The 12,728-nt window shown below is 43.7% G+C and overlaps 1 protein-coding gene across 6 annotated transcripts in view; it reads right to left on the bottom strand.

Annotated features, from left to right (window-relative positions):
• The window catches only part of rnf123 (ring finger protein 123), a 279,783-nt gene that overhangs the window by 116,381 nt on the left and 150,674 nt on the right, over positions 1–12,728 (bottom strand). The window lies entirely within an intron of this gene.

A 12,728-nucleotide genomic window follows, 5' to 3' on the forward strand; every position in this document is an offset into this window, starting at 1 on the left:
TCAAGTTGCGTTAAAGCATTATTATGGCGTTAACTTTGACAGCCCTACTTGTGATACTTTAATGACATCTTTACTGATCCGAATACTTTCTTCCACCACTGCTGTAGACACATCCAGCTTGTAGGTGGATGTAAAACCAGGGTATGAGTATCGTAATGCACATAAAGGATTTCACGTTTTAAGTTCCTCTACCAAGAATCTGTCCTATAGATACTGTAGAACAGCGTACTAAAAAGGCATCCCGCGTGGTCTTGAAAGGTCTTAAGTAGTCTAAAATCCAATTACCTGAATTTAAGGCCTTAAAATGTCTTAAAATATCATGAAATGTCTTAAATAAAATTTTGGCAGGTCTTAAAAATTCATTAACGTTTCTTACATTGAATAAAAGAAATACATAATTTTGATTTTAAATGTTTAGTTTTTTGAGCACGCCGTAACAAAACTATAAAACGCAACCAAAAGGGAATAGCTATCCTCCCCGGATAGAATTTATCGGAGCACACCCATTTCACGTGCAGTCAAGGGGAGTGCAGTTTTCTTAATACATCCATGGGAATGGAAAGGAAAATAAAGTCAGCACAGTGATAAGTTCTGAGTATGCGTCTTTCACTCATGTTGCATCACTGCTGCCTGGTATCACCACCATCACCTTTTTATTCATTTGTCTCATCAAGTAGCCCTTTAAAAAGTCTGTGTTTAGATATGAGGCTTTACAGGAAGTAACAGCACCGTCACTGTAACCAGGAGAGAGAGAGACGAGAGCCAGCAGGTCACATGTGAATACTTGACTGGCTGCAGACTCTCCCTGTGTAGAGGGAACTATTATTCTCTGCTCTGCTGACTAAAGCTACATTTAATACATGCAAATCCTCCTGTGAGGCTCCCAGCTTTCATCATCAGGACGGTGTCCAAAAGCATACATACATACGGTCTATATACACCACTGGTGAGAGGTTTGTACTCTGCTCTTACTGACTGGATCAGTCAGATGTGTGAAAGAACCAATCTACAGTATACGTCTCAATGGTCTTTTATGTTCTTAGGTTGTAGGAAGTCCTTTTTACAAATGGATGTTATTAAGTATGAAGGGTTGGATTTAAACAAAACGCCGTCCAATGGCTCAATAAAAAGAGCAGAAAGAGACAAAGATCCCTCTGAGCAAAAGAAGCTGGAAGCTGAGCATCAAAATGTGTCCAGATTTAAACAGGAACCGGTTCTTACTTCAAGATCACAATAATGCTGCCTAGAACAAGCTGGAATTAACAGGAATTAACAGGCAAAGTCTTCTTCCAAGTTCACAATAGAAATAGAAGGTTAGTCTAGGGTCTGTTGGAATATCAGCTGAACCCAATCCCAGTTTGAACCAGTCTAACCACTGACTAGACTGCAGAGGGACTAACACTATATTTAGAGCCCAGTTGACCCGCTGTGGTTCAACAACTATCGAGGGTCACTGAAAACTAATTCAACATCCAAGTTCCAAATTCCATATCTCTGCACACCAACTGCATTCATTCTGGAAATACAAAGCATCCAGGCTATATACTGATATACTGTGCCAGGCTGTGTTGGTGTTCACATTACTACATGGTTTACAGTTCTCTCACTTCTGACTCAGAAGCAAACACTGTGACTAACAGGGCTGGGACGATTCACCTATCTCCTGATTCCATACTATATCCATACTTTGGTGCTGATTTGATATGTATTGCAATTTTTGGCATTGTGTTGCTAAAAGAATTTCGATTCAATATTACGATTTATTGCGATTTTTGTAATTTTTTTACCACTAGACCATGGGAAAAAGCTGAATCGTACACTTCTAGTGACTTTTACTAAAATATCTATTAAATGAATCCAGTAAAAATGTTTGATTTTCAGCATGTATGTAGTCAGAGATGTCCTGAAGTCAAATATATCAGTCATTGTCAGGCTTTTTTTCTTTTTACATTTTTTATCCAGCAACCCAAAAATCAAAGAATAAAGACATTTCCCTCACAGATTAGTGGTATTTTCTTTTTAATTTATAAGGGACATGTAATGTTTTATACTTCTGGTGAATATAATCCATCAATCTTATTTCCATAGATGTATTTTGTACATACAGTACCCTTTGTTAACACCTTATTTTGAAAAGCGGGCGTAGTCCCACGTGTCTACTTCCTCTAACTTCTCCAATGTGGTCTCTAGCTCTCCCGTCAGCTCCGTTCTCTTTATCCATCCATGGTCAGCTCCATCGGGGCCGTTTGAATGCAGAGAACAGAAATGTCAGTATATGGGTGCTCTACAGTTGTAGCGTCGGCCCATTTGACCACGGAGACGAGAGCGACGGGTGGCTGGACAGCACGTTACGATAACGTTTCCTGTCCCCGACAGAGTTAGCATGCAGCTTTAGCCGTGATGTCTAGCTCTGCTTTTCCTGTCAATGTGTGAAACCCAAAGTGTTTCCATCCTTTACTGGATGTGTAGTGTTTACCATGCTGGATTTAACATGGGAGGGTGCAGGTCGTATCCATGCTGACCCTCCAACGTTTTATACTTTCTGAGGTGTGTTTTGGTTGACGGATACGGAACGGATATGACGTCACGTTACTCAGACTACCACAATAAAAGCGGTAACTTTCTTCACCTCCACATAGACTCAAATGAAGCAAATATATCGATTCTGGCGTTAAAAAATTTACTTCAAAATCGTAAAAAATCGTGATACATAGGTGAATCAGTTTTTTTCCCACCCACAGTGACTAATGCTAGCTACAGCAGCTAAGAGGCTGACGTCTACCTAAACTCCAAACAAAATTAAATGAATTCATCTTTTTCTATCAATAAGTGCGTAACACGTCTCATGTCTGATGTACATTCTTCATCAACACATTTTGTCTCAGTGTCACTGACGACGGCAAACATCCCAGAAGGCATTTACCGTGGCAGACTCAGCGGGACGCGACTACGTACTGAGAAACAATCCTACCAGCTGAGAGGGATCAGTAGCGATCGCACAGAGCAATAAAACTCACAGCAGGCTGGAACACAACATCCCCAGAGCCCGGGCCTCTCATGGTCCAAAGCTGCTAAGCTAATTAGCCTCGGTCTCAATCTAATCTGTGCATGGCTGCGAGCTGCTTCTGATGTCTTTCAGCCCGAGGTAATGGACAATAATTAGCACCATTGATTTTCTTCACTGCGGAGGGAGGAGAGAGCTGTTAATAGTCCTGATGTGAGGAGAGGGAGTCACGACGGACGGACACATGAAACCCGCTGCGGAGATCACCACTAGAATAAATCAGTGACGACACCGAGTGGTAGAGGCACGCTGAGAAAGACACTTGGACCGGCCAAATGGAGGGGTGAAGAGGAGAAGGACGAAGCTACTGTGAGATTTTAATCATCCAAATAAAGTAAAAATAAGAACCAAACTGTGGATTTACTGTGGGAAGAAGAGTAAAAAGGCCTTCATCCCTGTGACGCACAGTATGTACAGAAAATGTGTCCAAAAGATCCTGGAGAAGCTGTTCTAATATGTTGAGAATATAGTCGTCAAATGCCATTAAAATAAAGTTTATGATCTTAATCCGCCATTGAAAATAGTCCCCAACAAATGCACCATTTCCTCCTGTTTATTTGATGAAAACTACAGCGAACAGCTGTTTTAGAAAATTACTGAAACTTTTTTAAACACTAAACTATATGTTTGTTTTTAATAGTGCTGTCAATCGATTCAAATATTTAATTGCCATTAATTGCATGGTTGTCCGTAGTTATCTGTTCAAAATGTACCTTGAAGGGAGATTTGTCAAGTATTTAATCCTCTTATCAACATGGGAGTGGACAAATATGCTGCTTTATGCAAATGTATGTATATATTTATTATTGTAAATCAATTATCAACACAAAACAATGACAGATATTGTCCAGAAACCCTCACAGGTACTGCATTTAGCATAAAACAACATGCTCCAATCATAACATGACAAACTGCAGCCCAACAGACAACAACAGCTGTCAGTGTGTCAGTGTGCTGACTTCACTATGACTCGCCCCAAACTGCATGTGATTATCATAAAGTGGGCATGTCTGTAAAGGGGAGACTCGTGGGTACCCATAGAACTATAGAACTAGGGGTGCACCGATACCAGATTGGATACTGGGCCGATATATACATTATATACTAGAATTTTAATTCCTGTTTAAGTTTTGACCAACTTGCATTTAAAAAGTTTACACTTGAATTGTAATTCCTGTTAATGTTGAAGATTTTTGTATTATTTTAATTCTAAATAACAATTCAGTAAATGTATATCTAGGGATGCACCGATACCCGATACCAGTATCGGGTATCGGGTCCGATACTGTGCTCATGTACTCTTACTCGCAAAACGTCTCTGATACAATGGCACCGATACCACTTTACAGCAGCGTGATGTTAACCTCTCGTCACCATCTTTCGGGTCCTCACGCTCCCCCTCCCTGACAGTGTGGGCGAGATGGGCCGGTGGTGCGCCAGATCCCGCTGGGCCGGGATCCCACCTCAGCCGGCCCTCACTTTCATTGCGCCACAGGGTTTTGCTTGCAGACTCCATGGTCCGTGTTTCAAGACGGGTCGGGTGGGTTGCCGACATCGCCACAGACCCCTAGCGCCTTTAACGTGGGCCGCGGAACGACGCGGTTGGGGTGCACTGAGGACAGTCCGAGCAGGGAGCCCCGTCCCGGTGCGTGCGCGAGCCACCTTTGCCCCTAGCATTTCCAAATGGACCAACAGCCGGTCGCGGCGCACCGCCTCGTATGCGGGACTCCCCAGCCTGCCATGTGTTGCTCACACCCTCCAGCTGGCTGTTAACAAGGGTCTTTTGGCACAGAGAAGTACTCGTATCGGTACTCGGTATGGGCGAGTACCCAAATGTAAGTACTTGTACTCGGTCTAAAAAAAAGTGGTATCGGTGCATCCCTAGTGAATATATATGCATTTATTTGTTAGAAAAATACTGTCAAGCCTGATGTTGTCTTATATATGTCCTGATGTTATCCCCATGAGCTCAGCAGGACAGCCTGGGTCCTCACTCACCAACACCAGTGCCCCCCCTCCACACCTCTCCTTCCCCTCCTCCTCCCCCCCCTTCCACACCTCTCCTCCTCCCCCCAGCACCCATCCCCAGGAGGCAGCAGCAGCTTGCCCCCCCCATACCTACCCTGAGGAGCACATCCACAGCATGTCCTTTGCACCTGGAGACATTGCAACATCCACCCTGATCATCACAAGGGGCCAGGTGAGAAAGCAGCTCTCAAAGATCAGCGTGAACAAGGCCAGGGGACCAGACAACATCAACCCCAGGGTGCTCAAGGCGTGTGCTGGGGAGCTGGCAGCAGCGTTCCAGCACCTCTTCAGCCTCTCCCTGAGGCTGAAGAAGGTTCCCCAGCTCTGGAAGACCTCCTGCATCGTCCCGGTGGCCAAGAAGGGACACCCCAGCACCCCCAATGACTACAGGCCAGTTGCTCTGACGTCACACGTCATGAAGATCTTTGAGAGACTGGTTCTGCAGCACCTCAAGCCCCTTGTGAGCGACTTCCGGGACCCCCTGCAGTTTGCATACCAGGAAAACATCGGTGTACATGCTCCACAGAGCCTACACTCACCTGGAGAGGCCGCACAGCTCTGTAAGAATATTGTTCTTTGACTTCTCCAGTGCCTTCAACACCATCCTGCCACTCCGGCTAGCTGAGAAGCTCTCAGTGATGCAGGTAAATCATGGCCTGGTGGCCTGGATTACGGACTACCTCACCAGCAGACCACAGTATGTCAGACTGCAGTGCAGCCTGTCAGATGTGCTGGTGAGCAACACCGGCGCCCCCCAAGGAACTGTGCTGTCTCCCTTCCTGTTCACCACCTACACCTCCGACTTTCGCTTCCACTCGGGTACATGCCACCTACAGAAGTTCTCCGATGACTCCTCCATCGTCAGCTGCATCACAGATGACAACGAGGAGGAGTACAGAGCCCTGGTGGAGAACTTCATAGGGTGGTGTGATAACAATCACCTCCAGCTCAACATTGGAAAGACCAAGGAGCTGGTGGTGGACTTCCGGCGGAGCACGAGGCCCCCAACTCCCATCACCATCCGAGGGGAGGAGGTGGAGGTGGTGGACACCTACAAGTTCCTGGGAGTACATATGAACAGTAGACTTGACTGGACTGATAACACCGAGGCCCTCTACAGGAAGGGACAGAGCAAACTGTTCTTCCTGAGGAGGCTCAGGTCTTTTAATGTATGCAATAGGCTGCTGCAGATGTTTTACCAGTCTGTAGTAGCCAGTGTTCTCTTTTTTGCTGTGGTATGTTGGGGGGGTAACATGAACACAAGGGATGCCAACAGACTGAACAGGCTGGTGAGGAGGGCTGGCTCTGTGGTTGGATCTGAGCTGGACGGTCTGGAGGTGGTGGCAGAGGGCAGGATGAGGAGGAAGCTGGACGCTATCCTGGAAAACCCCTTCCACCCCCTCCATGATGAGCTAGTCAAGATGAGGAGCACCTTCAGCCACAGACTCATCCCTCCTCGGCACAACACAAAGCGCCTGGGTCAGTCCTTCATGCTGGTAGCCATCAGGCTCCACAACCAAGGCTGACCCCTATATGACAACTATTAGGACTTTTAAGAAATTTAAACATGCACTATCTGGCGCACTTTACACTCACTTTACACTATACATCCTATATACCACTTTATTGCTGACTGCACATATGTACATATTACATTTATTTATTTATTTATTTATTGTACATACTACATTTATTTATTTATTGACGGACTGTACACACTATGTTCACCCATTCACTCTGTATCTTTTATATCTCTATTATTGTCTTTAGAATTTTTGTATACCTTTACCTCTCCTGTGATTCACTCTGTTTGCTGATGTTGCTGCTTTGACACCTGAATTTCCCTCCGGGAATTAATAAAGGTCCATCTTATCTTATCTTATCTTATCTTAAACTGGGGACAAAAGTTCAGAAACTTGTGTTTGGTGGATTATTTCTCTGTTGTTACAATGCTAATTGGCATTGTATTTTACATCGTTGGAAAGCCTGTTTATTTACCTTCACAATGATGTCCAACTTGTAAGGATCATGCATTTGTGGGATGAGCAGCACAGCTGATTATGTGGGGAGCGCCCAAGAAACATTTGCCAAAATGCTCTGCCAGTGGTAAACAGTGTATTCTCATAAGGCTACCAGGAAGCCTGCAATGACTGCCCTTCACTGTCAGGCCCGTTTGCGCTGGTGTCGACAACACAGACAATGGGACCTGAACTTGTGGGGGAATGTCATGTTCAGCGATGAGTCCAGGTTCTGTCTGTGAAAGTTGGATGGCAGGGTGAAAGTATGGAGACGACGCGGAGAACGCTATGCTGATTGTTGCACCGATGGAGTAACAGCTTTTGGTGGGGGCAGTGTCATGGTGTTGGGCGGCATCTCCCTCACTGGCAAAACAAGGCTTGTCATCATTGAAGGCCATCTCAATGCAGTGAGATATCGGGATGAGATTCTGCAGCCAGTGGCGATCCCATATCTCCACAATCCGGGACCTAACTTCATCCTCCAAGATGACAACGCTCACCCCCACAGAGCCAGGGTTATCACAGACTACCTCCACAATGTGGGAGTAGAGAGAATGGACCGGCCTGCCAAGAGTCCAGACCTCAACCCAGTTGAACACTTGTGGGATCAGCTTGGGCGTGCTGTACGTGTTAGAGTGACCAACACAACCACGCTGGCTGACCTGCAACCAATCCTGGTTGAGGAATGGAACGCCATCCCACAGTAACATGTGACCAGGTTGGTGACCAGCATGAGGAGGAGGTGCCAGGCTGTTGTGGCTGCGTATGGATCTTCCACCGCTACTGAGGCTCCTGACGGTGTTTTAAATGAATAAAGTGTAAAATAGCCAACATGTCTTGTTTGTTCCTTGTTACTGAAAGAGAGTTCAATCATCCAATCCACAAAACAACTCAAAAGAAGAGTCAATACCAACAGGAGAATACACCGTTTACCATCGGCAGAGCATTTTGGCAAATTTTTCTTGGGCCTACCCACATAATCAGCTGTGCTGCTCATCCCACAAATGCATGATCCTTACAAGTTGGACATCATTGTGAGGGTAAATAAACAGGCTTTCCAACGATGTAGAATACAATGACCATTAGCATTGTAACAACAGAGAAATAATCCACCAAACACAAGTTTCTGAACTTTTTTTCCAAGTTTAAAGAAAAGAATGATCCCAGTCACTTCCACACAGTGATGCATACAGCTGATTAATAAACAAAATGGTACAAATGGATTCATTACGTTTTCTAGAGTCATATGATGCCAGTATCTTCACTCTAGCTTTAAAAAAAAATTAGCCGCTACAACCTAAAAATCACAAGTTGCGTTAATGCGTTAAAGAAATCAGTGGCGTCAATACAAATTTGAGTTCACGCGTTATTATCAAATTAACTTTGAGAGCCCTAGAAATATACAATAATACAGAAACAGTAGCACCAAAAATGCTGATATTTCCCCCTAAATTTCTCAAATGAGGCTTTCTGGGGGAGTTCATGTGTCTTTCAGGGGAGCTGAGCTCCACGTATAGTCCCGTGTCTACAGCCCTGTTTGTGAGGTGTTTTTAGAGGGAACCGATGGGCTCGGAGCTGAGAGAAATACAGAACTTGAACTGCCATATATTAAATGAATGTTTTGTTTGTTTTGCCTGAATATTCTTGCGGAGGGTCTGACATTATTTCTTAAGCTTGTCAGAGAGCTCATTAAGTACTGCAGCACGGCCACAACAACAAAAAGAAGTTGGTGGAAAATCGATTATTGTTCTTTTATATAACACCTCATTTGTTGTGAGACCAACACTTTTCATGACTTTGTGCCTGACACACACCAGTGAGCAGAGGTGTACAGCTGGATCGAGGTCAGTTGGTTGTGTTGGTTTACTGGAGCTCCACATAACTGGAACATTGCCCCGCTGATTTATTACATGCAAACACTTCAACGCCCACGAGTGGCCCAAACCTATTAGTAAAGCCGGCTGCATGTGAGCTGCATTAGGATGTGAAATTAGTTCAACACACAGCTGGAGGCTGTTCAGAGGACGAGCGCTCTCCCATTCAATTACTCAGCAGGCAGCACGGCGGTACAGTCACACACAGCGAAGTAAACACGTCCACAATCACAGTTTGGCTGCTGCTCTGCACGGATATCCTACATTAGTAGTTCATTACACACATTTTTAAAGGGTTCAAATGTGCTTCAGCATTCTTCACAACACACTCGTCATGTTTCACTGCAGCCAGTCGGAATGTTGGCTCCTGGTTTGGATTTCATTTGTTCAAGTATAAATTCTTTATTTATCATGTGCTCAGCAGTTGTTGGCAAGGAACATGTGAAGTCTCCGGCTTCCTCCAACAATGCTCATTGAACATGTATGATGACGAAAAAGAACGTCAAGCAAGTAAAAACAAAACGGGACTCTAAACATGAAATAGTGCAGGTTAAAATAAGGGAACAAATATAACAAATAAAATCTAAAATAAAGTAATATGAATTAGACGGTAATGTCAAATGTGAATGTAAATGGGTTCTCTGGGTACCCACGAGTCTCCCCTTTACAGACATGCCCACTTTATGATAATCACATGCAGTTTGGGCAAGTCATAGTCAAGTCAGCACACTGACACACTGACAGCTGTTGTTGCCTGTTGGGCTGCAGTTTGCCATGCTATGATTGGAGCATATTGTTTTATGCTAAATGCAGTACCTGTGAGGGTTTCTGGACAATATCTGCCATTGTTTTGTGCTGATAATTGATTTACAATAATAAATATATACAAACATTTACATAACACAAGCATATTTTCCCATTCGGGCCGAATGTAATGATTGGACGGGATAGCCGTCTACCTACCTGTCTGACTGCGTGCACTCATTGCGCGTCACAAGAGTTTTTCCACAAGCTGCTAGCTTGACAGCTGTGAGGACTAACAATAGCCATGTTCGTTGTTTCCATTCAAAATAATAATTTGGGGGGAGTGTCTTTGGAGGGGAGGCCTGAAGGGACGGACTATCAGTGTTGACGACTTGGCGACTTTCTCTCTAGATTTAAGGACTTTTGGAGCTGGTGCTGCTTCAGTAGCTACTTTCATTGGAAAAGAGTTGGCAACACTGGGCCGGGTTTTCAGTGGGATCATTTTTAAATATCTAGAGTGCTTTTGCTAGTTTCCTAAGATCATCGACCTTACATTCAAGTTCAGTACTTGAGTAAATGTACTTAGATACATTCCACCACTGACTGTATGTAGGCGATAATGTTATGCACTTATGCATGGAAGTATAAAAAGATTACAATGCATTGTGAAGTCAGCAGGCCCGATAAAAAAGGTTTTAAGCAGCGTGGACTTCAGGTCGAGCAGGACATCGATACCATCAACACAATGCTGATGTGTTCTATACACCCACTGGTCAATAAATACCATTATGCAAGGACACCATAATGGGAGCGATAAGGGGCAGGAGAGACTAAAGAAGAGTCCTTGATAGAATTCGATCACAGGCCGGAGTGATTAGACCGCTAAACTAATGTCTGTTCATGATGTTCTCTGTTAGCTTCTGAGGTCAATTACATAAAGACTCCTGCTTTTATCACTTGGACCACACAAAGTGATGCTGCCCTTCAACTCCCCCTTCAGTACTTCGAGAGAAAAACATCTGTACTGTATGACAATGTCACATAAGTACTCTGTATCTACTTATTCCAGCACTTTGCTGCACATTTTGACACCAGCTTCATTAGCTGAGTATCTGGATCTACTTAGTGGATCATTTCAACACATACAGTAGTCGGTCTCTTTAGAAACACTATAATATTAAATAAACTGTGTCTTTTGGGCTGAAGACGTTAAAATGAAATTCACCTTGAGTGTTTAAGCAAGAAACACTGGCTGATATTTAAAGGAACAATTCATTTTGGGGAAATGTGCTTATTTGCTCTATTGAGAGTCAGATGTTTGGATTGATTCCACTCTCTGTATGTCTGTACAACAGCTGGTTAGCTTAGCTTAGCATAAAGACTGGAAACAGGGGGAAACAGCTAGCCTGGCTCCATTCAAATGGTACAAAATCTACCTTCCAGCTCCTCTAAGGCCCTGTTCACACCTGGTATTAACATTAACAACAAGCACTCAAGATGCATCGAGATCTGATCGCTCAGTACACATTCAGAGGTTGTCTGGGCCACATATGGCCACGTTCTTTTATAGCAGTGTGTATGCCAATGTGTCCTGGGCTACATTGAAGGACGGCATACTCAACGGACGACCCGCTTGGATCAGCGGGGTCTCATGTGTTCCTCATGTGAATAGACAGGCAGACGGGAGCGCTTGTCTGCTCTCGGTACAAATGTACTTTATTAAAATATATCTTATCTCTCTGATTACCATGTGGTTGGTTTAATCTGTACAAAACCTGAAGCGTGAAAACAACAATTCACCATTTTAGTCCAACAAATAAACCCTCGTAAAACCACAAATACTTGTTCTTACTCTCCGTAAGATACAAAATGTTGATCAGAGATCTTTAGAAAGAACTGGTAGGTGGATTTTATTCCCTTTGGACAGATCCAGACTTGCTGTTTTCCCCTGTTTCCAGTCTTTATGCTATGCTAAGCTAAGCTAAACAGCTGCTGTACAGAGAGTGGTATCAATCTGAACATCTGAATCTCAGAGAGACAGAGAAGAAGAGGACTTTACTAAACATCAGAACTTGGGTTATTTAATCATACAGACGACACATTTCTGTATCTAACAGAGAGGAGTTTGGGACTCTGATCCCCTTTAATGAAGCCACGCTTTAAAAAGAGAGTGGTAGAGAACAAATTTGCATATGAGAAAAACACAACGTGGGCTGTAAAGTCCTGAAGAGGTCGTTCATTGGCTCAGAAGGACCGAGAGACTTCCAGCATCAATGATTAGGACACCGATATCTGTGGAGCATCAATTCTTTACTCTCACCAGCACTTCACACAAAGTGTCTATTGGACCCTCTTCTACATCCATGGTCTGTGGTCTATTGGACCCTCTTCTACATCCATGGTCTGTGGTCTATTGGACCCTCTTCTACATCCATGGTCTGTAGTCTATTGGACCCTCTTCTACATCCATGGTCTGTGGTCTATTGGACCCTCTTCTACATCCATGGTCTGTGGTCTATTGGACCCTCTTCTACATCCATGGTCTGTGGTCTATTGGACCCTCTTCTACATCCATGGTCTGTGGTCTATTGGACTGCATTTTGGATCCTTGACATGAAAAAGTCTGAGATTTCTCTCAAAATCTGTGAGCTGGATTTTTCTAACTGCCATTTATGTCCATTGCTCACTTTATGCTCCTCTGAGATTCAGCCGGGGCAAAGAGTTTAATAAATTAATAATAGGGCTGTCAATTGATTCAAATATTTAATTGCGATTAATGGCATAATTGATCATAGTAAACGATTAATTGCTAATTAATAAAAAATGTTATCCTTTCAAAATGTACCTTTAAGGGAGATTTGTCAAGTATTTAATACTCTAATCAACATGGGAGTGGGCAAATAAACTTGCTTTATGCAAATGTATATATATATATTTATAATTGGAAATCAAAGTGGGCATGTCTGTAAAGGGGAGACTCGTGGGTACCCATAGAACCCA

The sequence above is a fragment of the Sebastes fasciatus genome, chromosome 1 (genome assembly GCF_043250625.1).
Source record: "Sebastes fasciatus isolate fSebFas1 chromosome 1, fSebFas1.pri, whole genome shotgun sequence".
Lineage (NCBI taxonomy): Eukaryota > Metazoa > Chordata > Actinopteri > Perciformes > Sebastidae > Sebastes > Sebastes fasciatus.